Source organism: Dysidea avara, chromosome 6 (genome assembly GCF_963678975.1).
Source record: "Dysidea avara chromosome 6, odDysAvar1.4, whole genome shotgun sequence".
Lineage (NCBI taxonomy): Eukaryota > Metazoa > Porifera > Demospongiae > Dictyoceratida > Dysideidae > Dysidea > Dysidea avara.
Genome location: NC_089277.1, coordinates 24689245 through 24715887, shown reverse-complemented (window position 1 = coordinate 24715887; position 26643 = coordinate 24689245). Strand labels below are relative to the sequence as shown.

The 26643-nt window shown below is 36.4% G+C and overlaps 1 long non-coding RNA gene across 2 annotated transcripts; it reads right to left on the bottom strand.

The window, feature by feature from the left end:
* Window positions 1-8348: 8348 nt before the first annotated feature.
* LOC136258227 (uncharacterized) lies at window positions 8349-10787 on the bottom strand. 2 transcript variants are annotated; one of them, XR_010702621.1, is made up of 3 exons: window positions 10515-10781; window positions 9167-9238; window positions 8349-8652 (listed from the first exon to the last, which is right to left on the bottom strand). It is a non-coding gene; the product is annotated as an uncharacterized lncRNA (long non-coding RNA). The 2 variants fall into 2 exon arrangements; XR_010702620.1 differs by having other exon boundaries at window positions 8349-9238; window positions 10515-10787.
* Window positions 10788-26643: the final 15856 nt, after the last annotated feature.

Here is a 26643-nt window from a genome sequence, read left to right as displayed (position 1 = left end):
CTTCTTCTAGCTGATCTCTCTACAGGGAGATTTGTTTGTAGCTGAACTCTCTACAGGTGATTTGTTTGCAGCTGAACTCTCTACATGATGGTTTCTTTGTAGCTGAACTCTCCACAAGGTAACTTCTTCTAGCTGATCCTTCTACTGGGTGATTTGTTTGTAGCTGAACTCTCTACAAGGAAACTTCTTCTAGCTGATCTTTCTACAGGGAGATTTGTTTGTAGCTGAACTCTCTACAGGTGATTGTTTGCAGCTGAACTCTCTACATGATGGTTTCTTTGTAGCTGAACTCTCTACAAGGTGACTTCTTCTGGCTGATCTTTCTACAGGGAAATTTGTTTGTAGCTGAACTCTCTACAGGTGATTTGTTTGCAGCTGAACTCTCTACATGATGGTTTCTTTGCAGCTGAACTCTCTACATGATGGTTTCTTTGTAGTTGAACTATCCACAAGGTAACTTCTTCTAGCTGATTTTTCTACAGGGTGAGTTGTTTGTAGCTGAACTCTCTACAAGGAAACTTCTTCTAGCTGATCTTTCTACATGGCAATTTGTTTGTGGCTGAATTTTCTACAGGGTGATTTCTTTGCAGCTGAACTCTCTACATGATGGTTTCTTTGTAGTTGAACTATCCACAAGGTAACTTCTTCTAGCTGATTTTTCTACAGGGTGAGTTGTTTGTAGCTGAACTCTCTACAAGGAAACTTCTTCTAGCTGATCTCTCTACAAAGAGATTTGTTTGTAGCCAAACTCTCTACAGGTGATTGCTTTGCAGCTGAACTCTCTACATGATGGTTTCTTTGTAGTTGAACTATCCACAAGGTAACTTCTTCTAGCTGATTTTTCTACAGGGTGAGTTGTTTGTAGCTGAACTCTCTACAAGGTAATTTCTTCTAGCTGATCTCTCTACAGGGAGTTTTGTTTGTAGCTGAACTCTCTACATGATGATTTCTCAGTAGCTGATCTCTCTATAAGGTAACTTCTTTTAGCTGATGTCTCTACAACGTCACTAGTTTGTAGCTGAACTCTCTACATGATGGTTTCTTTGTAACTGAAGTCTCTACAAGGTGACTTCTTCTAGCTGATTTTTCTAGAGGGTGATTTGTTTGTAGCTGAACTCTCTACAAGGAAACTTCTTCTAGCTGATCTCTCTACAGGGAGATTTGTTTGTAGCTGAACTCTCTACATGATGGTTTCTTTGTAGCTGAACTATTTACAAGGTAATTTCTTCTATTGATCTCTCTACAGGGCGATTTGTTTGTAACTGAACTCTCTACATGGTAGTTTCTTAGTAGCTGAACTCTACAAGGTGATTTCTTCTAGCTGAACTATCTCTTTCCATAGTTGCATGAACTCCCTACAAGGTAACTTCTTTTAGCTGATCTCTCTACAGGGTGAATTGTTTGTAGCTGATCTGTATACAGGTTACTTGTTTCTTGCTGATCTCTTGAATTCTCTTCAGGGCGACTGCTCTATTAGGGTGACTGCTCTATTAGAGTATCTCGATCTCGCACTTGCTGCACCAAGTTGGATTTCGTGTTATAACTCCGTGGCTTTAAGTCTGATTCTTCTACGCCATTGAAGAGCCTTTCTAAGATGATTGCTCCATCTATACAGCGATTTTCAAAGCATTACCCCAAGCGGTTTATCTGGTAGGCGTGGCAAGTATAGTAGTTTTTATTAGCTAATCTCGATTGCGTAATTGTTACACACTGTTGGTTTTTTCATTGTATCTTCCTGGTTTTTAGCTCGATTTCTTTCAAACCACAAAAGGTTTGAGGTTCAATAGTTAACCTATTCACCCACCAATTTTCAGCTTCTTCCCATACGCGGTTTACCCTGTAGGCGTGACAACATATTGGTGTTATGTTTCGTGAATAATCGCTCATAACTCTTTTGCTGTTTATCGTATTCCAGCCAAAGTTGGTACAGTGATGCGCCGTTATACCCCCCCGTCTGTGTGCCAAATTTCAAGGCAATCGGATATTGCGTTAGCGTTTTATAGCAGTTTTTGTAAGTGTGCGAAAAGAGAAGAAAAAAAAACCGAAGAAACTAAGCCAATTTTTAAAGTCGCATATCTCGGGAACGCTTGAAGCGATTTCGCTTAAATTTGGAATGTGGAGTACTGAAGGTGGAGGGAATGTCCACAGCAAAAATCGTCTTGTTTCATCAAGGCATCACAGAGCTACGGAGGTGCGAAAATTGCGTTTTCTTTCTTCCTGTCAATATACTCACGGGTGTTGCGCGTCGGCTTCTTGGGCCGCACGACACACTACCGTGTGTCTTGATAGGTCCCTTTTCCTATGCCCCCTCACATAAACTGTACATGAAGTGGCATGGCTTCCCCACCTTATATTATTCTGTGTATGTATACTGTACAGTACTTACTAGTGCAAAGATACACTGTGAGATACATTGCAATTGGGTGGATGCATAAGATATTCTGCTCAAAATGTGCTACTGTGTATATGCACAGTTACACATGTACCATCATCGTTTAGAATTCACCTGACATTTCACTTTTAAACCTATAAGATTCATAATTCTTATCAGACGTTAAACTTTATGATCATTATTGGTGACAATTCATTATGATGTGCAAATCATCATGCTAACAGACCAGAAACTTCAAAGTAAATGTGATATCATGTCATACACTAAATCAAACAGTGCCCTATATACACAAAAACAATTAGTATATGCATGTAATACGTAACTATAAACACATAATGAGTATAATGCATTATTTTACAGTGTGTGCATACATGTGAATAATGTTATGTGTGTATGTACAACATTACTTTGTAAGCATCCCAAAATAGAATCTTGTACAGTTCAAAGATGCTGTAGGTTGTTAATCTTCCCCTATCAATGGTTCTCGAAAGTCAACAAGGTTGATACCCACTTCTGGATGTATGTTATAACTTTCATCACTAATTTGCCTTTGCCTCCTGTAGAAAATTTTATTCTCTACATAATTCCATACATTGGTTATAGGTTTTGTTACATTGGTACAACGGATGGTGATTAGAAAGGTGAACACATGATAAACTAGAATTAATGCACAGTGGAGAAATGACAGACCAACCACCACATTTATCATGATAACGTTCAGTGTTTCACTTCTGTTGAATATAAGGAATATACACAGTGTAATAAAGTTGTATAAAAGTAATGACTCCTGAAAATTTACTATTTTGCTCTTGTTTGGCTGAATGTACCCATGAATGATAGCCACAGTTACAATTATAATGCAACTTATTGTAAGACTGATGGCTTCTTCCAAAACAGAAAGCAATGCAATGATATTTCTGATCAATAGTTGTATTCCAATCCAGTAGTAATAGTGACTTTTGAATGATCCTTGAAAAGCATCTATCAATGGCTTGAATCGATGTATTATTTTGAATCTCATCAGTGGTTTAGTAAACAACAATATGACATTGAACATTAACAGAAACAGAAACAACAACAAGCATACACTAATCAAAAGTGAAAACTTCCATCCAAATAGTGGAATAGTTGGATCAAGTAACCAAAGATTCTTGGAACTGTGACTTGGTATAGTGATGATTGTAGTGTACAAAGGTGTGCTAGCTATGACATACAACATGGTGGTGTAGGTAAGCACAAACAAGGTTGCAAGTACTGGTAGTGCTCTGTTAAATGTTAACCGATGCAGTTTGGTAGAGTAACGACTGCCTAGTATTAAGGTAGTAGCAATCAGTAAAAAGTATAGTGGGTATGTGAGCGCAATGAACTTTTTAGCATACATGTCCATTCCATCATACAAACATCTTTCAACGTATGTCTCAATATTAGCAATGTAAATGTAAGCCAGTAAAGGTGATACCAGTCTGTCTGGTAAATGCATGGCAGAACTACTTAGCCTAACAATGTTAACATAGAAAATAAAACTATTAATTGGTCCATTTGTCACAGTTAAGTTGAAGAGAAAAAGAAGGAAGATTAAAAGCAAGCCAGTGAACATGAAGTAGAGTAAATACAATAAGTGAACATTTGAACATTTCTTACAACGGCTGGACCCAAACACTACACTGTACCCTTCTGTACATTGTGAGCACAGCAAACCAGTTCTGTGAGGTTGACATTGATCATCTGGATGGTGTAAATTAATCCATGTTGTACCTTGTAGGCAATAGTAGGTGGGACAATCAGTGGACACCTTGTACTGTTTGGTTGAGTTAATACCCAATATATAAGTATTGGAAAGTCTTCTCACTGTTTGACTACTTATCATACACTCATCAATGTATTTTCTAAGATCAGGATCACAGTCACAAATTCCATGTTGTAATGTAAATCCTAATGGACATGGCAGAAGGTGGACATAAAATGCTTCATAAAAGATAAACAAGTTTGGTTGAGCTGTTAGGAATAGTTCACAAACTGCTGGCTGTGCTGAGGCTATGGCAAAATCCAAACTGTTTCTTTCCTTGTAATGAAATACATGTTTTGCACTTTTGTGGTCATTCATGATACAAGCTGATTGTGGTAAATTGTCATTACACGTATCAATGTACAAGATACCAATTTCTTCATTGTTGTAAGGTAGACATAAATCCACAGTCAAATTTTCACCAGGATATACAGGACCTAATTGATCAACACTACAATTGTAATGTGATGATGATGGACAATAACAGACTGTGGTGTGAGTACCTAATTGATAGGATGTAGCATTCTTGTATCCAAAGTCAATGATTTCACTGTTTACAACTGATGGATTCATGTTCTGAAATGCTGCTCCAAAAGCCCATTTGCAATGTGATGTTAACTGGAAGACAGTGTCCGAGATTAACTCAACATCAACATCGTTATGCAACATGCTAATCTGAAAATCATTGTATCCATTGTGTATTGGTGAGTAGTACTGAAATATACAATAAGGGTAAGGTTGATTATTTCTAATGGGAACATGTATTAGTTGATCGAATGCTGCGTTATTGGAGAATGTTATGTTGGCTCTGCCTGTCAGCATTAAATAACACAGTTTACAGTTTAGAGAAATTAATTGTTTACATGTGTTATTATCAAACACTGTGGTGTTTGAGAAGTGTAACATTGAGGAAGATAGATACACTACTTCATTTGCAGTGTTGTTAATAAATTTGGTGATTCCATTAAAGTAAAGGTGTCCATTTGTTAGTGATATTAATCTGGTTTGTTGTCTGTTAGCTTCTGCGATGTAGTAGCCTTCAGTAGAAACCACCATGTGTACAGATGAGTGATTTGGAGTCAGGGGATCAGGTGCTACCACTTGCAACAAAGCTAACTGATTTCCATAAAATATAGTATCATTGAAAGTAATGCTGAGTGTGTGATCATAAGTTAAATTTAACTGGTGATTTTTCGAAGACACCTGAAACTTTAGAACAGATGCGTTAGCAATGTCTTCCAAGTAATCAGAATATTTGTTGTGTGAAAATACAGTTTCATGGAAAGTAACATCAAGTCTTGAGTGGTCTTTAGTCACGCCAATGTAAGACAGGATGTACTGGAAACTGATGAGTTGGTGTGCACTGTTTTGAATAAAGCTACATTGATTAATGTTGATGTGACTGTGTAATGCAGATAAAACCTTCACATTTAAAATTGTGCCATTTAGTATAGAAAAATTGGAATTTTTTATAGTAAACTGTACTTTGTGTTTGTATAATTCAAGGTCAAGAATGTGCTTATCTGAATTTACCTCTACACAAGCAAGTGATATGTTAAGTTGTTTCATCATGATGTTATCAATAGTGACAATAATCTTATTTATTTCCATAAAGTCACCATTCAAATTTCTATAACTCCATTTTGCTCCATAACTACACATATCAAGAGCCGCATTATTTCTGCCCATTATTACTGTGACATTTTCAAGGCTGTTGTTTCCTATCACACTATGGGCTGATATTCCATATCCCACTGGGTTGTAAATATAAACATTTACTATTTTCAAATTAGTACAGAACTGAAACAAAAGTGCTGCCCATTGAATTTCTTGTGTGTTGTTATTGTGGTTAGAAAGCAAACCACCACAGCTTTGAAATTTTAGATCCTTTACTAGAAGATTAGCCACATTGTAGAAATATATGGAATGTTCTGGTAAACATTTGATGACACTTGCAGGTGAGGCAGGGTCACTGGTATTTGGTGTACCAATGAGGGAAAAGTTACTGACATTTTGAACTATTAAATCACCATGAACATGGTGGTATTCTCCTTCAGCAAAGTAAAATGTTGTATTCGAGATGAAGTACAAATGACTGTTCTCAACCAAGTACTTTAACTGATGACATGATGGCTGCACACATAACATGTCATCAGGCTGAACACTGTAAACATGATGAGCACCAATTCCAGTGGTTGCCAACTTTAGTGCTCCAGAAATTGTCAGTACAATGTTAAGAATAACTATATAAATACACAAAATAAGTATCAGCTGTTAATAATGTATGTAGGTATCGCTACATGATGTACATATAGCTCCATAAAGCTGACACATATTGTATCATTTGTATGTACTTTGACACCAGAACTATATGTACAGTATAACAGTCATACTATTTGTATTCCAAGCACTTAGTTAAGTGTCCATGTGATACTAGTTTTGTCTACAAAATTCACTATTACAATAGATTCCTAATTTGGAATTGAACATAAGTTTCATGGCATACAAGAGCTACATGAGGCCATGTCGATACTTTTAATCATTGACTGTGTCTAGTACATATACGTACCTTGCACTTCCATCATAGATACATAACTACCATCCAAAGAATTAATGATGCAGTCTGATTCATCTGAGCAAAATCTAAGTACCAAAGTTCCTTTATAATTTTCAAGCAACTGTGCTGTTATTTATACTACTGCTTGTTCAATAGATAATGAATGTGCAGAAAATCTGACTGTATAATATAATGTATGTATAGTACGTATATACAGACCCATCGCACATCCTTCTGCTATATCATATGTTGGCTGTATTAGCTATACATACATGCATCCTCATGAAAATGTAACTAAATAGAATGAGGACATGTAGCTAGTTATGTAGTTATGGGTGCACCAACGTTGAAACCGGGTCACTACTGCTGACCCGGATGACCCACTGACCCGGATAGCAATCCGAGTCAGACCCGGATTAATTAAAGCCAAGGCGTGCGATAATAGCTATGTTTCGGGTAGTCTCGAACGAGCGAGACTACGTTTTGAGCGTTCGATTCGTTGAGTTAAGAGTAGTTATGTGATAACTAAGCCGGTAAGCTTGTAATTTAAAATCAGTCAGTGGGTTTTGGTTCCACGTAGCTGCTGTGAGTTTACATTGTAGCTTTTAACTTATCATTTTTTTCAGCTACAATCAAGACTCACGGTAGTGAGTCGCGCGGCCAGTAAAGCAGAAACGCGCGCCGCAGACAATAAATGACGCGACCACTACGTGAGGATTTTACAAGAACGAACGTTCTCAAATTTGGCCTTCCTGTAATCCACCCGTCACTTACGCTATCCCTCTGAAACTCTGGAGTTGAACTCATCGTGTCACTAGTAACTACCACACAAGCAGTGAAGCAAATCCATGCCGATTGTTTCGTGATCGAGATTGCCGACATGAAAGGGGACGTTTCATTTTTTATTTTATTTTTTTTTTTATCGCATGCGGTTAGACGCAACCGCAGGTGTATGCCTTGCGTTCCTTTGTGCATTCCGAACATTGATCGCCCTGTTATCGCTTCAGTATTCACTCAATCACCTCAAGATTCACATCATCGATTTCACCATACATGATTACCCTACAGTCGTGATTTCAGCACCAAACGAAGTTTCAGTCGTCCTCAGTCGACCTAGAGGCCAAATACAAATCCCAGATTGTTGTTTTCCGCAATACTCGCTTGGCATGTAGGGCAATGTGTCTTTAAACTGTTCTGAAAGTTTCGTTCAGATTGAAACATTTGTTTTCGAGAATGGCTAGTTTGAAATTTGAATTTAGTCGCCCCCACGTCATTTGCTCTCTAAGAATTTTACTCGGAATTTAAAGAATGACGCAGAGCACAACTGCGGTCTCTGGGTATTGATGAACTGGCGCTCTGTGTAGTTAATCAGTACATATAGCCACCAAGAAGTGTGCTGCCATAGATTATAGTCCATAGATATAGCTAATCTATGGTGCTGCATACCATCCTTCGTTTTGAAATTAGTCGCCCCCACATAATTTGTCCTCTAAGGGCGCGGCTTAAAGAATGACACAAGAGTACAACTGCGGTTACCAGTTGTTGACACAAGCTGTGAGTAATTAGCACATGTAGCTAGCTTAAAAGGAAGTGTGCAAAATCGCCTAATACAATTGTCACCATGCATTATTGCATTTTATAGCACCCCCACACAAAATTACACATGTAATTACAACATACAGAGGAGACACATGAATACCAAACACTTTTCACAACAATAATGTAAGAATTGTACAATAATGACTGTAATATAACTGCTATGCAAATGTTTTCCAGTGGCCCGCCATGGTAGCAAGTCTCACATGACGGCATGTATATTCATCCAAACACAATGGGAGTAACGAGTGAGTATGATGACAACAAGTTGGTATGACTCCATTTGTAGAATCCAGATGAGTGGGTGTGGCTCCAGTATGTCTAAACGGTTAACAAACATTCCTGTTATAAATACGTGCTAGAGTTGCAATATAATAGTATAGTATTTAAATGCAATAATACATAGTCTCCATTGCATCACTATCAAACGACACTAAGTGGAGGATATTGTTGCATCTCTAGTATGTACACTCTATCAGTACAACCTATCTTAATGGCCACTAGTATAGAAAGACAACCACTCTTGAAAAGCCAATTCCAATTGAGAATTTATACACTGTTACCTGCTGAATGAGTGAAGGTGGCAATAAACAAGTTCCACCGTAATTTATACACGTGATCTGATCCTGTATATTCTGTCAGTGGATGAGATCCACTTGGCCAGGACAAAATGTGACTCAAGTGCCCTGGATGATCCATACTCAACCAACTTATGACCCAGTGGCACAATGGAACTGACTATTTATAGAGAATACAATTACATTTATTTCTAAGATGTGTGGATGTGTGGACACATTACAACACATTACATGTACATACAAGACACGCTACGTACTGTTTTAGCATTTCAAGTCACCACATTATACACGTACCAGTCAACAATGCTTCATAGTGCCCATCAGTAAACCTGAAGAAAAGTTACAAAAAATAAAAATTCACATAAGTACAATGAAACCTCATTAATATGGCAGGCTGTGGGACCAAAAAATTTGGCCTGAATAACAAGGTGGCCTTATTAATGAGGTCATAAGTAATGCTTAGCTATATTTGGGACCTACTAGAGGTGGCCAATATAATGAGGTGGTCTTATTAAAGAGGTGGCCACTAAGTGAGGTTTCACTGTACATATAGTTCACAATATTGTGAACAATATTAATGGTTAACAATATACACTGAAACCTGCAGGTCACTTCTTGTGGAAGATTGCTCTCTACACAAAATGACACATTCAGAGATTGTATTTAGATGGATGATACAGTAACGCATTGTGACTTCAATACTCGTGATGTGTCACTGCTAGGCAGCAACCATATACACGGCACTGCCACATCGCACTTGCTCGCACACACAATTTTGCTAACGATTTTACAAATTGATAATTAAGGGGTGTGGCAACTAGCTGTTTCCCTTCTGTACAAGTGGCCACCAAGACAGGTCCACTGTGGATGAAAGCCAGGCATTAGATATTTGGTATTTCATGTGTTGAAGACATTCCAGGGCTTCTGGTAGTCTCAAATCTCACCACAGTTTAACTCAGGCAGTGTTGTGGTCACCACTAAACTACTGGAATGCTGTGTTATGTTCATCTTATGCTTGGCTACTATATTGTAGAACTGAAATGGATACTCTGAAAAATATATCCTATGGATAATGACTTCATCACTTTCTTCATCAGGAGCTTATAAGGACCAACAGTGAAACTTTTTACACTTGGGGCTGACAGTCAACTGCCTATGTCTGAAGCAGTGCTTTTGGTGCTCTAACAGATTGGCTGCCCCCTTGCTGCCAGCACTCACTGTCTCATACGCTGTCATACACTAAATCCATCTCTATAGCCAGTTAGAACAGCATGCTTCTTACCTTTTTTTAAGGCCGCATAATGCAGCCACCTCTTTAAAAGGCAAGGTTAGAAAATTTTGTCCCTACGGCCTGAATAATGACCAGTTTTCACTGTACTATTAGTGATTAGTGATCATGGGGGATTATTTATTAAGATACTAAGATATACAAACGCTACAACCTCTAAATATAGCAGTAAATTTTTTACCCTGGTCCAATGTCTCATAATAATCGTGACTTCGTGAGAGACTCTACTGTGACAAATACATGTTTATCATGATATGTGCTAATCGCCTTTTTACAATTAAGTTTTACAACACAAATACATGTATAGTTAAACTCACCAATTGCGACTAAATCCCTTCAACACGAAAAGACAAATAATGAGACAACCTTGGAGACAACAGCCACACAAGCCTATTCTGGTGCGTTTATTTAGTAGTAATATAAATTTTAAAGGCGTTTATTTACAACAGGACATAATTACGCGCCCCTCTATTGTCTCTGTACATACTTGCCTTTTCTCATTTCATTTCACAAGATCTCTTGGCAGGGGCGTAGCTTCTTCACTTGAATTAGTCAATGCTTGAAGTAGATCGAGATACTCTAATAAAACAGTCACATTTCTACAGGTGCCATATTTTTATATTGTAAAGTCTGTAAGTAGCTAGTAATTTAAACTATACAATCCGATGCTAAGCAGAAGTTGTAACTATGCTAAATATTGATTGCTGTGTTCAGCGGTGGAGCAAGTAGTTGATATGAGGGGGGCTGGGCTGACCCAGACTTATTTCTATAGTTTAGTAAGGTGAGACCAAAAAAAAAAAAAAAAAAAAAAAAAAAAAGGTCGCAACCAACTGACAAGAGCTTCCACCTCACCAGCTACCATTTCTAGCTGATAAACTACATAAAAATCCTTACATAGCTCGCTACACACTGAATACTTTATTAGAGTGACTGCTCTATTAGAGTATCTCGATCTTTATCACGGTTTTCAGCCCCACTCCAAGAAAGATAATTTCGGTGTGATATCATTCTAAGGGGGGGCTAAGCCCCCCCCCCCCCCCCCCCCCCCTTTCCGCCGCCTATGGCTGTGTTACAGCTGTTTTGTGACTGCTCTAATAGAGTATCTTGATCGTTTCAATGCAGTACAAGATGAAAGGCAAAGTGTTGTTAAGGGTTTACTAGTTAAAATGGGTGTTAGTTGACTGCAGTTGCATGCCACTAACAGGGTCGTCCAGAGAAATTAGAGGGCCCAGGGAAAAGAGTTAAAGAGGGGCCCAGGGGCAAGGAAGGGTCTAGATCCTGACTGCTCTATTAGAGTATATCGATCTTTCTTTAAACAGGTATTCAAGTGGCCCCTTTCAGGCTGTGGTAGGGGGAAAAATACCCCAGTTACCCCCAATGTGGGCGGCCCTGGCCACTAAAATTACAGTTATATTTTAATAATCTGTCACTGTAATCTGGGGTTTCTGTCAAAACCATGGAAACTACTGACTCACCTACTGTTATCAACAGTGCATTGCTTATTCTAACAAAAAGTATTGAAATCCCATCCAAAAACAGCTTATAGCTGTAAAAAAAGTGCGCGTCCAAGTAAAGCAGAGTTAACTGCGACAAAAAGTAATGATATCATAATGCGGCCATGTGCGAGGTGTGCAAGTTGTAATATTAGCTAATCAGATAATACAATGTTATTGTTAAAGTGTTAATGAGAACTATGTGATGCTGCTAGTTTTGAAGTGTGTGAGCATCTTCATAAATGCCACATAAATTTAATTCTCAATAAAGCAATGTGTATAGATTCTCTGATAGTAATAAATAGTTTGAGTTTGGCCACCTTTCCTTTGTTCGTAGCATTGCTGTATACAGGAAAGGCGGCCAAACTCAAACTATTTATTACTATCAGAGAATCTATACACATTGCTTTATTGAGAATTAAATTTATGTGGCATTTATGAAGATGCTCACACACTTCAAAACTAGCAGCATCACATAGTTCTCATTAACACTTTAACAATAACATTGTATTATCTGATTAGCTAATATTACAACTTGCACACCTCGCACATGGCCGCATTATGATATCATTACTTTTTGTCGCAGTTAACTCTGCTTTACTTGGACGCGCACTTTTTTTACAGCTATAAGCTGTTTTTGGATGGGATTCAGTTTACAGCAAGGTTTACAGTGTTAATACACTTGTCAATTTCATGCCCCACCCCACCACCCCCGGGCGTCCCTACACCCCAAGTGGGGATTTGACATTGCTTCTTGTCCTCACCCCTGGGGCAATTGACAGTTGTCCAATTCACTGACCGATTTTCGGTAGTTACATTTCTAAACGATAAAATCGCACTCACTATAATTTTAATAGCTACAGGTGTAGACCACTAGTCACATGCATGAAACATGCGCTTAGTCATCCTTGAGGTGTTGTCAAATCCCCTTAGGCCTACTAGGGGGTGCATGGGGACGTAGTGGGGATTTACAGCTGATTTTTCCCCAGTAGTGGGGAATTTGACACCACGATTTGTCAAATCCCCTGTATCCCCCCACCCTCCCCGGGGGTGGGGCATGAAATTGACAAGTGCATAACAATACAAATATTTAATCAGAGAAGATGCTATACACACAATTGCTTCTTTTGTTCCTCAATTCCTGCAGTAAAGAAAAAAAAAAGTTATTATAAAAGGAAGCACTAAAGCCAGTTTATGGCCGGCTTTGTGGCTTGCAATACAAAAAGAAGTGATATCTAAACCAAAACAGCCAAGCTGTAAAAAAGAGAGTGCAGCGCTAGCCCCCCAAAAGGCCAGGGTGAAAAAAGATGTGAAATCCAAGGTGGCGGCCAAGAAATGGCTGTGATGGTAGGTTATAAATGGCAAAAATTTTAATTACGACAATTCAGGTGAATTTGGTGCCGAATCACAAATTCGCCTGAATTGTCGTAATAAAATTTTTTGCCATTAACCTACCATCACAGCCATTTCTTGAGCCGCTACCTTGGATTTCACATCTTTCACCCTGGCCTTTTTGGGGGCCGCACTCTTTTTTACAGCTTGGCTGTTTTGGTTTAGATAGCTATACGTAGCTATCACAAAGAATAGATTACATCAGCAACATCATAGACATTTAGTCAGCTTCAACTAGAAAACGGTATAACCTGAGTGTTTAAAATTCAAAACCATCACAGTAGCAATTGCACCCCTGGCATCAAACTAAATGACAATCAGTGCCTAACTGATAAACCTTATATTGTTATATGAGCGTGTAGCTAAGGTTGCTGAGGAGGCTTAAGTAAGTCATTGTCTATATAATTTATAGAAAGTGTTAGACATGGGAAACCAAGTTTCACCATCCCTCAAGGTTCCTGTGATTGTATAATTAAGTGTGGAGTCCTGTACAGCCAACTATATATTGTAGCCATAGGCAAATCTTGGGGGGGAGGGTTATTTTTTGCTCTGCTTGCATGGATCATGGGGATGACATTCATAGTATAAAAAGCTTCACATATATTGAAGCAATGGGTAAATAGAAAGCAACAGTTATGTCATGTGTTAAACTGTATACTATGAAGAAATTGGGACAAAAAAGCTTGTGTAGAGAAAGGCACTCTTAATAGAACAGTCAATATTCTTATAGAACAGTCACAGCTCTAAAAGAACTGCTTAATTTGACTTTTCAAAGTACTGATCACATGCATTAAACAAGATTTATCTATAAAAAAATTCTAGGTAAATACATTCCTTACAAAGTATACACTTTGTTAAATAAGTTAACATAGGTAGTCTAATTTTAAAGTGTTTCTTAGAGTCTTAGAATGTCAGTGTCCTTTATTCATCAAGCTATATCAACTGAAGTTTTAATTATGAGAACGAATATATATTGTGTACCAAAGAGTTCCACTTTTCTCCTAGTAGAAATACCGTTTTATCTTGACCCATTCAGGTCTCTTGTGCCCCTATATATAAGTAATTAAACCATCAATTAAATTTTGCCCATGCTGTGGCAGCAAGAGCATAATACCAAATCTAAAAGAAAGTTATGTACTCTTGGTGGTATATACCAGTCAGTGTATATGTAGCTAAGTGTACATACATACATACATACATACATACATACACTGTTAAAATGAAGAGTAACCACAACTCTCAAGGAGTTCCCAGTGTAGGGAGGATTTAACACCCCTAGAGAGTAACCATTACTCCAAAGCAATAACTGGGGAGCAACACATGCTCTGAAGGTGGTGTCACTCATAGGCGATTCTAAGGGGGGGCCAGGGGGGGCCAAGGCCCCCCCTGTTAAAAAATAACTTTTAAAAAGTCTTGGGGAAAAGTTGCTGTATAGATTGGCATTGTTATTTTCAGAATTTTTCATGTTTTTAGAACAAATTTTAGGCTGTTTTCAAGCCTTTAAATTGCAAAAATCCTGCAGCTTCTGGGGGTTGCACCCCCAGACCCCCCTGAAATTCTACTTTATACTATAGCCAAACAACAATAGTTATGTTGTTCCCTACTGGGCCCCCCCTGTAGGTCAGGTCTAGAATCGCCACTGGTGTCACTTACTCTTCAGAGTAATGGTTATTCTCTTCAGAGTGTTGGTTACTCTTCATGGGGTGTTAAATCCTCCCTACACTGGGAACTCTCAGAGTGTTGGTTACTCTTTATTTTTAACAGTGTACGTACATACATACATACATACATACATACATACATACATACATACATACATACATACATACATACATACATACATACATACATACATACATACATACATACATACATACATACAGTATAAGGGTATATGCTGCTGTATTTTCTAAGTGGCAGAGTTACGTAATAAGAGTTGAAAGTACATAATGTAATAATAATAGTTATTAAAGTGCAGTACCACTAGTTTCAAAGTTCAAATGCAAACTGCACCACCCTGAAAAGCTGATCATGCCAGCTTTTCAGGGTGGTGCAGTTTGCATTTGAACTTTGAAACTAGTGGTACTACATTTTAATAACAGAACATCAAGCAGCAAGGGATTTGTCTACAGTTAAACTGTGATTCACCAAATGATACAATTTCTAAGAATATCATTCCTAGCTCTTTTGTAATGTGCAGTATATGGCTAGCAGGGGCAGATCCAGGGCTTGGAATAAGGTAATGCACCATGCAGAGTAGTTGGTGTATATGAGCAGGTATCTGCAGGATGAGTATTGGAAGAGCATAATTATTTTATAGATGTTTAAATATAGTAGCTACTTTTGTGCACAATATATGCAGCTTATATCTAAATTGTGCATGCATTGTAGTAAATATCATAGTACATGGCCTTTATTAAATACTAGTTGCAGGGATCAGTGACAGTGATGATTTTTACTCAATAGCCAGGGGGTGATTCACAGGATGTAATCTTTGACATTAATTAACAATATTTTGTAAGCAGACACTCCTGGGTTCCTTTACTATGGATTCACTAAGTGCAAACCATAGTGGTATAAATCCTGTCTGTACAATAATGCCCCATCCTCAGTTAGCTAGTTATTGTTATTACTTCTTTACAGTTACCAGCACTGAAGGTCTGACAACAACTTATGAACCACAAACCTCCATTAATAGCTGTACATACTACATTGTTAGAGTTGGTGTAGACTTACAATAATTATTAAGATATCATAAGTGATTAGCTACATCATTTTAAGTAATAAAATTTAACCATATTGCATGGTTATGTTATTATTATTATTATTAATGACCAGCACTGAAGTGAAGGTCTGACAGCAACATGTGCTGCAGCCTTAGGATTGCCTAACCTAACAATGATTACAAGGACTGAGACTTCAATGACTTATAGCTGATAAGGTGAAACAGAAAAGGGGCCAAAGTAAGGAAAAAATCCCTCCAACCCAGGATTCGAACTGCAGGTCACCCAATCTCTGGTTTCACATCATACACATGTGTGCATGAAATGCCACAGGTTTATGCATACATAACAAGGCACAAGTACTGTACATACATAATACCTCAACAGGATGGACATACAATGTGCGTCTGACCTCATGTTTGTTGATCATGCTTGAAGGAATTGCAGGTGTTAGTATGTTGTATACACTGTGCATAATTATATAATATTACACATTGCTTTGGCTGATCATGATGTACTTGTTTATATGAAACTATGACTGAATTCTATCTGTATGTTTGTAGTTTCTACACCCAATGAATTCAATATAACATCATAACGGCATTACTTGTGCAGCATAATAACTGTACCTTAAACTAACGTGTACATGCTGTTCTGATAGATTACAGCGTGTGCAAGATTAGGGAATTACAAGGTATAGCTATAGTTATAGTACGTACAAGTTGAGCTGGATCCTGAAAAACAGCTAAAAATTATAAGTGGATTTTTCTTGAGAGTTAACATTTCAGTCAACCAGATGAATAGTGGTGACAGCAGAGGTGTTAACAACAGACATGTATGGTTTGGCTCCATTACAAGTTCAGGAAAGGCCTGTAATGGACGCTGCATTTTATGGCTTCCCTATAGGAAATGTTTGGTGAAAATTTGGATTGACTGTAAATATTGTGTCAGACAGATTTTGAGATATTTTTGCAGTGCTACAAATGAATTGCATCTGTAAGTTATTAAATGTTTTCAAGGATCCAGCTCAACTTGTACATACTATAGTGGCTGTTGTGATACATTTACACATGTACAAGTGTGATTATATATGTGCACACATTTCTATAGTGTGTAAGCAAGCCACATACAGTGTACAAAAGATGGTCAGTAATAATGAGTAATGCTGTAGCTATGTCACAATCCCATGCATGTACTTACAGCACATTATACACAGTATGTATGTTACAGCTATTATTATATGTGACTGTATAATATATTATGTTGCTGTAGCCATACTCTTTGCTGTGCTTACTGGAGTACTGACAGTTACACGTGCTTCTCACAATGTCTATCATGTTCAACCTGATGATACATGTAATCAGCAGTCATCTGAAATTTGCCATACATTGCAGTTCTTTGCTATCTACAGTGATTTGTTCTTCACATCCAATGCCATGTTTCTTTTTGCTGAAGGAGAATACTTTCACAGTGAAAGTGATTTGATAGTGCAGAATTTCACTGACTTGTCACTGATTGGTACAGGAAGTACCAATGACTCTCTCCCACCAAAAAGTGTAATCAGGTGCTTATCGCACAATCACATGCATTTTTACAATGTGGTTAACTTGCTAATTAAAAATTTAACCTTTGATGAATGTGGCAGCTATTTAGGATTGTTTACTCAAAGATCAGGATATGGTGTTTATCAACATTATTACTGGGCGAGCATATTTTTCAATTATTGCATTCATTTACAAGTTATAAATGTGGTCATTTATGATCCGATAGGTTATGCTATAGTAGGTCACAACGTGATAGGAAATAGCTCACTTGAAAATTTCTAACTCATCATCACTAAAGAATATTTTTACACTTTACTTTCTATTGCATGCAGTTTGGCAATACACTGGAGTTATGATGGAAGTGATATGAAATTGAAAGAAGTCTATTTCAACGTTAATAACTTTATGATAATTGATTATCATGAGCCACTCATCTGCTTTGCTGATAGAAGTATGATTCAAATACTAGTATACCAATTCAATGCATTTATATCCATTGATAATGCCTTATTCGGACACATAGAAACTTACAACAGCATAATACAGATTGATGTTGACTCTTCATTACATAGTAGGATTAATTTCCGCAATTACATTGTCATAATGAATGTTCTATCACATTTCCTTGACTTTCATTATACAGATAACTGCTCCAGTACCACTGATTCAACCAAATACCACCCACGAATTACTGTGACATTTGTTGAGATTTCAATTTTATACAACATCTATGCTTTGATCAATGATAGTAACTCAATTATACAGCTAACCACTTCATCAAAATGTTTACAGCTAAAGCTAGATATCAAATTTACGAATGTACTGTTTCAAGGAAATAAGCTGGAATTAGTGAGAGTGATATCAGATTCGCAAAAGTTTAATAATCATTATGCTGTTTCAATTTCCACCAAGGGACATTATATTGTGCAAGACAATAATATTGAATATCGTGGTAGTTTAATACTATTGGGAAATGTACAAATTCAATTTAATGGTATTACCAACTTTTCTAAAAATTGTGCTTCTAAACTTATTTTGCTTATAGATGCTCAAATCGAGTTTAATGGAATCAGTAGAATCTTCCAAACAAGTGCTTATACACTCATTGCCATTCATTGAATACAAAAATTGATACAAAGTGTCAATTTTTGTATTCATTGAATCCAATAAGTGGGGAATTGCAAGTTTTTGGAGAAACTCAATTCAATTCTAACAATGATTATGAGCTTCTGTTATTGTCAGATGCTCAGGCATACTATAATGGATCCACAAGATTTACTAACAACGATGCCATTGAGATTATCCAATCGACATCATCACTATTATATTTCTCAAATAGCACATTATTTGGAGGTAATGATGTTATGCAGATTATAACTTTGTATCCTAAATTATCTTATCTGGTGTTGCTGGGTAATGCTAATGTAACCTTTAGCAACAACATAGTGAGGGATGAAATCATTAAAGTAGTCACCATATACAACCATCCTTACCCGTATTGTTTGTTTCAGTATTATGTACCAGAAAATAACAAACCTGAAGATTTTCAGATTAATTTGTTGTTCGATTATATAGACTCACCTGATGCTGAATTATTTAGAGAAATTGACTCAATAAACAAATTAACATTACAGTGTAATTGAACTTATGAGGCGGCATTTCAAGATTCCACTTCTTTTGCTGTCCACAGCAAGATCATCAATATAAGACTCATGAATGACACTTTATCATATCAGCTAAGTAAGCACAGTACAGTTTGTTCCTGCCAGCAATCCTTAGAATATGATTGCAATGATGATCGGTTAGGTCCAATATATCCTGGACAAAATTTGACTGTGGATTTGTGTCTGCCTTACAATGCTGAAGATGTGGAGATCTTGTATGCTGAAACACGCAGTTCTAATATGCCAACCTCCATATCTAAAATCTCTGATTCTGACAGTGTGAAACATGTATTTAATCGCAATCAAGTAAAGAAAGTGTATTTCACTATTGCTGCAAATTTAAACCAACCAAGAATGACAGATGCCAGTTACTTCTTTCAGCACAGCCAAACTTGTTCACTTATTATGACACCTTTAATGTTAGTCTTCTTCCTTGTCCATTAGGGTTTGCACTTAACAAAGGAATCTGTAACTGTGACCCTCATCTTAGCAAAAAGTGACTGTAAAATTTGTTATCAAACAGTGAGACGACTGTCTAATGTGTACATCTCAGGAATTGAATCTGAAAGTTCAACTCATAAGTATAATATATCAACAATGTGTCCTATTAACTATTGTCTACAAGACACAACAAGGATAAACTTACACAATCCAGATGCTCAATGTCAGTCACACAGAACTGGTCTACTGTGCTCAGTGTGTGAAAGAAACTACAGTATGGTGTTTGGGTCAAGACAGTGTAAAAAGTGTACAAACTGGCACTTGCTTTTTATTACCTTTATACATTTCACTGGTTTGCTCTTAGTTTTCTTTCTTTTTTTTCTTAATTTTACAGTGACAACAGGAACTATTAATGGAATAATTTTCTATGATAACATCATGTACATAAACAATTCTTATTTCCATATACAAGATAGACTGATAACACCACTTTCTGTTTACATATCTATTACTAATCTGACATCATGTTTTGAGATGTGTTTCTACAATGGAATGGATATATATGCTAAAAAGTGGTTACAGTTAGTGTACCCTTTTTATTTGATGGTCATAATGCTGTTCTTTACAATCGGCAGTCGTTACTCCATCAAGCTTTACCGGTTAACATTTAACAGAGCACTACCAGTACTAGCAACCTTGTTTATGCTTTCTTACACCAGCATGCTGCAGGTCATTGCCACAATATTCTTTTATACTAAAGTGATTACTGTGCCAGATAATTCTGTTACATATGTATGGGTTTGTGATGCAACTCTTCCACTATTTGGATGGAAGTATTTACTGTTATTTATTGTGTGTATTGTATTGTTTATTTCGCTGCTAGCGCTCAATGTGGTGCTACTATTCACCAAGTCTCTGATGAGGTTTAACATAGTTGCACGTTTTAAGCCACTAATAGATGCTTTTCAAGGATCACTGAAGAGTCAATATTCTTACTGGATTGGAATACAATTACTGATCAGAAGTGTCATGATTGTGCTTCTCATTCTCGGCAGAACTTTAAGCATCACACTAAGTTGTATTATAATCCTTACCATGGCTATAATTCATAGTCGTATCCAGCCTGACAATAATAAACTAAATAACTTACAAGAGTTACTGCTACTCTACAACTATGTTGTGATATGTGTGGCACTCATACTGAATGGAAGTGAAACACTAAATGTTATCACAGTAAATGTACTGGTTGGTCTGTCATTCATTCAGTTTGCTATGATAATAGTTTATCATGTATTAAAATTTGTAACTCCTTGCAGAAAGCTGAAGAATAAGGTATTAAATGCTTGGAGTAGTATTGTGAAAAATCAACAAGAGCACAAACCCAATGATACCACTGCATTAGAGATTCCAGAGGTTGGCTTTGCCTATACTGACTTTAGAGAACCTTTGATTGGTGAAGACTAGCTATCCAATGTGCTAAAGAAACATAATAATAATACTGATGTAAACTGGTGTCGTTATATGCAATTATGCTGACAATATACATGTGTACTCGCAATGAGTTTATACTTTGCTGTGCAAGGTAAAATTTAATATTATACTACACACCATGCCTAGAGTGAATAATAAAATAAAGTTTCATTCTATATATATGTAGCTACACACATTTTCTATTTTAGGTGAGGAGTCAGGGATACCATACTTCAATATCAGATCAGTCATACCTGTCATGGAAAAGGTTTACTTGCAACAACAACAACCTTACCATATAAACAGTGACAGATCCAAGGGGGTTTCATGTACAGTCTGTACTGGTAATACTCTCCTACAAAGGCTCGTGGTATTATTATAAGCTAGACATACAGCAGCTAGGCTACAGGAGCTGTTAGTCACATTGTAGAAACTATTTCACACACAAGGTGCATGATCATTTAGCTATGCCCTTTTGTGCATTGCGTGTGAGCTTGAATTCATAACTGAACTCTTTAACATATGAATCACTTTACTCACAAGTCACCACAACTGCTGCTATTCATAACTGTAAATGATTGCTCAGCTGCTGTATGTGATTTCGCCATGTGCCCATGAAACTATAATAATTTAAATTACATATGAGCATTAATTATCTGTGTTGCTCCAAGATCTGTGTGCATAAACAACAGTCAGGTAAGTGTGATAGGCAGGGAACTGAGGAAAATTGGAGGCAATTGGGATAGGCCTGAGTCTATTATGTTTATGATGTTGCTTATACTTTTGAGCAATACTGTGACTCTAATTTTTCTCTATTTTGTTCCAATTGTGATCAGTTGTGTCCTCATTTATGTTCTTAGTCAATTACAGTGGTACATGTAGAGACATTGGGATAGTCAAACAAGTTTCACATAATTATCCTGGTGTAGCAGGCTGTGAATGAGTGATAATTGCTTATTTCAAGAGTTAAGGAACTGCCTCTCAAAAATATTTTAATATTCTTGATTGTGATCAGCTTCTCTGATACCAAATGCAGCGATGGTATTGTCCATTTTACTCAATGGATATACACTGCTCATACCTGTCAGGTGTACATGGCCAAGGGTGTTGCTGCACTGATTAGCATGAATAACTTTAGATTTGTGACTGACTGTTGGAAAATCAGTTAGTATTAAAATAAGGCATTTTAAACTTCCAATCAGCTTTACAGTGTCTGAATAAAATCACTAGTCAGTACCTTAAATTACAACAAATTATGTGAAATATTTTACTATGTGCATAAGTGCTTTAGCGGTGACACATATAGTGTGAATTTTTATGTATTTCATAAGACTGGGTTTCCAAAATCAAATGATGTAGCCACAGTTGACAAATTGTAAGCTTTGCAGATATGATGGGACTATTAGTGTTAAGCTGGTCCAGATTTTTGGTTGTTTTCCTAAGAAAGTTTAAACTTCGCTACACTGCACTTCAGTGTTGGATTGGTTTAAGGATTATTGATCTCATTTCATCCAATGCAGTCCATGCAGTATCACACACCAGTAGAAGAGACTTTATGGTTACATTGTAATCTCCTTCTTTCTTGTAATGGCAGCTGCAGTTTAAAATTGTTATTTGCAGCATTTAGTTAAGAATAGCTAAATACATGCATGTAGCCAGCTACATGTATTAATCTTAGCAAGAACATGCATCATAATGCATGGGGTTCCGTAGCAGCAATTTCAGCATACTTTTCAAACTTTTCTAATTGTCTAACAATATGTGGTACATATGTACCATGAGTCCAAATACAAAGATCCGTGTGTGACAATTTCAAGTGTTAGGCTTTAAAGCACTTGACATGTTCCATTGTAGTCCTAGAGCAGTTTAACATTCTGACTTGTTTGGCTCTTGTTTCTTGGTTTTCTTTCTCTATTTGCTATCTTTTAATTGTTTTAAATTATTTTTTCACTAGAATAATGATACACATACCTCAACTTCCAAGCATGCAGTATACAATATTGTGTGTGTGAACGTGTGTGTGTGTGTATTGTGCGTAGTGTGTTTATTGTGTGTAGTGTGTGTGCGTGCGTGTGTGTGTGCGTGTGTGTGTTAGTAAAATGTCTTGTTTATATGAAACTATGGCCTCATGCTTGAATCAGAGTTTCAGTATTTAAAGGATTCAATATACTGTAGCACATTTGTTGATGATGCAGATAAGCAATTGTTTGTGTATAAGTATATACTGTATACATACACAACATACATTGCAGCAATGGTCTAACTGATGTTTATCTTGTTCATATGAATGCAGCATTCTGTCTTGTGTTTTTAGTTTCATTATCCAAATATTCAGTATAACATGTTTGTTGTCATGATAGTGGTATTTCTTGTGTAGTGAAGTAGTCTAACTTATGTTTTGCTGTTCTGATAATTCACAATGTGTTCAGTCATGATGAAGGAAGTACAAGGTACATACATAGTGAAATAGCTGTTATAAAACATGTCCACAAAACAACCTATGCATATATGTATACACAATCATGTAATCATCGGTCATGTTTCAATCACTATGTTTGTTTATTTGGAATGCATACAGTATTTAAATAACATGTATAGGCTTCCTACAACATAAACTGCATGCAATGTTATGCAAATATTGTAGCTATTATATTATGGTCTATAGCTTGGGACCAATCAAAGTGTCCTGATTATCAAGGTGTACTGATTTGCTAAGTCTGCTATGTGCTAAGGGATGCTTTAGGACCATTATCAAGTGTCCAGGTTACACAGGTGTTCTTATTTGTAAGTGTCCTGATTAACATGTTCCATTTTTAACTGTATAGCCATACTTGTTTATTGGACTACTGACAGTTACATTTGCAACTCACAATGTCTATCATGTTCAACCTGATGATGTGTGCAAAGAGCAGCCATCTGAGACTTGTCATACACTGCAGTTCTTCATTAACCACAGTGATTTGTTTTTCAAGTCCAATTCCATATTTGTTTTTGGTGAAGGAAATTACTTCCATAGTAAAGGTGATTTGACTGTGCAGAATGTTGCTAACTTGTCTATGATTGGTAAAGGAAGTAGCGATGGCTCTGTTGTACCTGGAAGTGTAATTAATTGCTTACCACACCATCACATACATTTCTACAATGTGGTTAACTTGCTAATACAAACTTTAATCTTTGATCAATGTGGAAGCTCTGTAGGATTGTTGACCAAAAGATCAGGATATGGTGTTGTACAAGATTACTACTGGGCAAGCATATTTTTTGATTCTTGTATTCATTTACAAGTTGTCAATGTAATCATTTTTGACCCAGTAGGGTATGCTATAGTAGGTTACAATGTGATAGGAAACAACTCACTTAATAATGTCACAGTTACCATAACTAAAGATGACCTTTACACTTTACCTACTATTGCATACAGTTTGGCAATACACTGGAGTTATGATGGACGTGTAATAAGTGAAGAAGACATCTATTTCAGCATTAATGACTTCAAACTAATTGATCATAGTCAACCACACATCTGTATTGCTAAAAAGAGTATGATTAAAATTCTAATATACCATTTCAATGCTTACATTTCCATCAGTAATGCCTCATTCAGTTCTGTAGAAACTTACAACAGTGTTATACAAATTGAAGTTGATTCTTCATCACAAAGCAGGATTAAGTTTCATAACTGTGTTGTCAATTTTAGTATTCTATCACACTTCCTTGAATTTCATTATTCAGATAACTTCACTAGTATTAATAATTCAACCAAATATTACCCACGAGTTACTGTGACATTTGTTCAGGTTTCATTTTTATACAACACCCATGCATTAGCCAATGGAAGTAATTCAATTTTGCTGCTTGCAAGTTCATCAAAGTGTTCAGAATTTAAGCTAGATATCGTGCTTACCAATGTGCTTTTTGAAGGAAACATTCTCGCTTTATTGAGAGTGATGCATGTATCTGATTTTCCAAAGTTGAATCATCATTACTCCATCTCAATTTCCACTGAGGGTTACTTTATTGTACAATACAATGATATTGAATATTCTGATAGTTTAATATTATTAACAAATGGACAAATTCAATTTAATGGTAATACTACATTTACAAAAAATTATGCTTCTCAACTTATTTCACTCTCAGATGCACAAATGAGGCTTAATGGAATTACTAAAATTTTTGCAACAATTGCTTACGAACTGATTTCATTAATAAATGGACAATTACATTTTACTGGACAAACTGATATCAGTTATAATAATAACTACCAACTTCTTTTATTATCAGATGCTCAAGTGCACTTCAATGGATCTACAAGATTTATCAATAATAATGCCATTGAAATTATTCGGTCATCATCATCACTATTAAATTTCTCAAATTGTACATTATTTGAAGATAACGATGTGAATCAGATTTTTAACTTGCACCCTGAATTATCTTTCTTGGTTCTGTTGGGTAATGCCAACTTAACATTTAGAAACAATATAGTGCGTAATGAAATGATTAAAGTAGTTACCACCTTAAACCACCCTTACCCATATTGTTTATTTCAGTATTATCTACCAGATAATAGCAAGCCTGAAGATTTTCATATTAATCTGTTCTTTGACTATAAAGACTCGCCTGATGCTGAATTGGTTAAAAAAGTTGACTCAATTAATAAATTAACGTCACAGTGTAATTGGACTAAAAATTCAGAATTTCAAAATTCCACTCCTTTTTCCGTACACAACAAAGTTGTTAATATAAGACTGAAGAATAACACTTTGCAACATCAGTTAAGTTTACACAGTACGGTTTGTTATAGCCCACAATTTTTGAAACATGATTGCAATTTTGATCAATTAGGCCCTATATATCCTGGACAAAATTTGACTGTGGATTTGTGCCTCCCTTACAATACTGAAGATATTGGTATCTTGTATGCTGAAACATGTAGTGATAATATGCCAAAGTCCATCTGTAAAATTGGTGATTCTGATACTGTGAAACATGTGTTTAATCGCAATCAAACAAAAAATGTACATTTTACTATCGCTGTAAATTTAGACCAACCAATAAGAGAATGTCAGTTACTTCTTTCAGCACAACCAAACCTGTTTACTGATTATGATACTTTCAATGTTAGCCTCCTCTCTTGTCCATTAGGATTTGCACTTAACAAAGGAATATGTGGCTGTGACCCTCACGTTAGTAACTACATCAATGACTGTATGATTTGTTATCAAACGGTGAGACGAGTGTCTAATATTTACATTTCAGGAATTCAATCAGAAAGTTCAGCACACAAGTACAATATATCAACAATTTGTCCTATTGAATATTGCCAAAAAGGCATAACATGGATGAATTTGCGTTATCCAGATGTTCAATGTCAGCCACATAGAACTGGTCTGCTTTGCTCAGTGTGCGAAAAAAACTACAGCGTAGTGTTTGGGTCAAGACAGTGTAAAAAGTGTTCCAATTGGAACTTGTTTTTTATTGTTTTTATACTTTTCACTGGTTTGCTCTTAGTTTTCATTCTCTTTTTTCTTAATTTTACAGTGACAACAGGAACTATTAATGGAATAATTTTCTATGTCAACATCATGTACATATTAAACAATTTATATTTCCATATTCAAGAAAGACTGATAACACCACTTTCTGTTTACATGTCTATTACTAATCTCAGATCATGTTTCGAGATGTGTTTCTACAATGGAATGGATATGTATGC